We start from the raw sequence: 1,881 nt of genomic DNA, 5'->3' as shown, positions 1-1,881 counted from the left end.
AGAGAGAGAGAGAGAGAGAGAGAGAGAGAGAGAGAGACAGATAGGAAAGGAGGGAACAAAGGAGAGAGGGGGAGATTTCAATATCCTCTTCAAAGGCATCACCCCGATGACCTCACTTCTCATAGGCCCTATCACTGAAATCTTCACCACTGTTCAGTAACACCACAGGCAGGTGAACAAGCCTTTAGCATGTGGGCCTTTAGGGAACATTTAAGATCCAAAGTATAATAGAATCCATTAAGGGTAGCAGGGGTGCATTGTGGACAGACTTGCATTTCAGTTGCATCTGTTGTCTGGCTCTGTAGAAACTATCTTTCTCTTTCCTGACCAGTGCTGAGTTTCTCAGGGGGCGACACTATGAGCCTCATGTAAAGCATGGTCATATACCATGCAGGTGATCTTTCGTAATGCACAGCATATACTTCAGTGGATGCTTGGTATATACGGAGGGCTAAAGGAGATGTAAGCTCCAGTAGTGAGGAACTGGCCAACCCAGGGCTAGTGTTGGCCCTGCTCAGAGCCCACCAGTAGATTTCCTACAGGAGGAGGGAGGGGTGTTCCCTTGGGTGAGGGCACTTTAACAGGGAAAGTAGGGAAGGAGAAGAGTGGAGAGGCTTGATGTAAAAATTAACTCTGAAGCTTATGGGATCACAGGGATGGGAGACAGAAATCACAGTGGCATCAACATGGCCAGTATGACTCACTGCAGTCAGAGATGGTGTGAGCCTGGGGCCCTCCAGCCTAGGTGGGCCCTGGGGAAGTAGGAGTTGATGGGCCAGTCATTGCTTCACCTGGTTTTATGTGACTCACAGAGCTGAGAGTTGAATTTCCAGCCTCCTCCTCAACTCCTTCCCCATCATAAATAACCCAAGAGAAGAGAAATTAGGAGAACTAGTGCCCTTGTGTGTCCCATGGACTGCCTAGCGAGGCAGAATACAGCAGAGGCTTGACAGCTCTTTCACAATCCTCACATTTTAAGTACAAACAATACCCACCATCCCCATCTGAAGTATACTATTTTTTTTTGTTATATTCATCTATCATTGTAAATTGCCTGCTATTATTGTCTAAAACTTGTTTCTGTAGTTGAGGCATTATGGGACTTATTTAAAAGGATTGCACAAAATAAGCAATAAGAAGAAATTATTAGTGAACCTCACTTTACAAAAAATTCCCAAATACAAAAACTCTAACTGACCTAACAGATAAAGAGAGCCTTCTCTTAGAAAGTATGGTTCATTTTCTCCTGAGAGTCTTTATAAGCTATTCATTTTCCCCCATATGGCTTAGTCTTGGAGCTTGGAGATAAGATGGGAATTCACTTAAAACAGGATTCTCTGAAGTGTGTAAGCTGTCATTCTACGGCTGTGTTAGAGATACATTGTGACCTTTCTGTGGCTCCTCCTCTCTTTGCCCTAGGGATGTACTTTGACATTACCTGTTGTGCAGGGCTGGTAGCACAAGTGTGAGACTTATGCAGTTTTCCAGGGCTCCATGCTCAGAAGGGCTTTGTCATTTGGGAGGTTATTTATTCTGGTGCCTTACATCTTTAACTACCTAGTCAAACAAGGTGGTCAAGTCCAGTCTAACATCAACCTATGGCACACCACTAAAGAACTACAGGGGAGTCCAGCAGCCTGGTACTTCCAGGGATTGTTTGAATTATAACCCATCCACCTGGGAGGCCATCTCTGCCTGCCCAGGGGCAGCAACTTTTTATACTTTGTTGTAATGATCTGCTGTTGGTATCTTGGAATTCTTAATATCTTTTAAACAAAGGAGGCTGTGTTTTCATTTGGTACCTGTGTTAGTTACCTTTTCATTGCTATGACCAAATATCTGAGAAAAATAAATTAGAGGTGGAAAGGTTTATTTTGGCTT

Source organism: Fukomys damarensis, unplaced genomic scaffold, assembly GCF_012274545.1.
Source record: "Fukomys damarensis isolate Sample0158 unplaced genomic scaffold, DMR_v1.0_HiC HiC_scaffold_19, whole genome shotgun sequence".
Taxonomy (NCBI): Eukaryota; Metazoa; Chordata; class Mammalia; order Rodentia; family Bathyergidae; genus Fukomys; species Fukomys damarensis.
Note: the sequence above shows the minus strand (reverse complement) of the source record.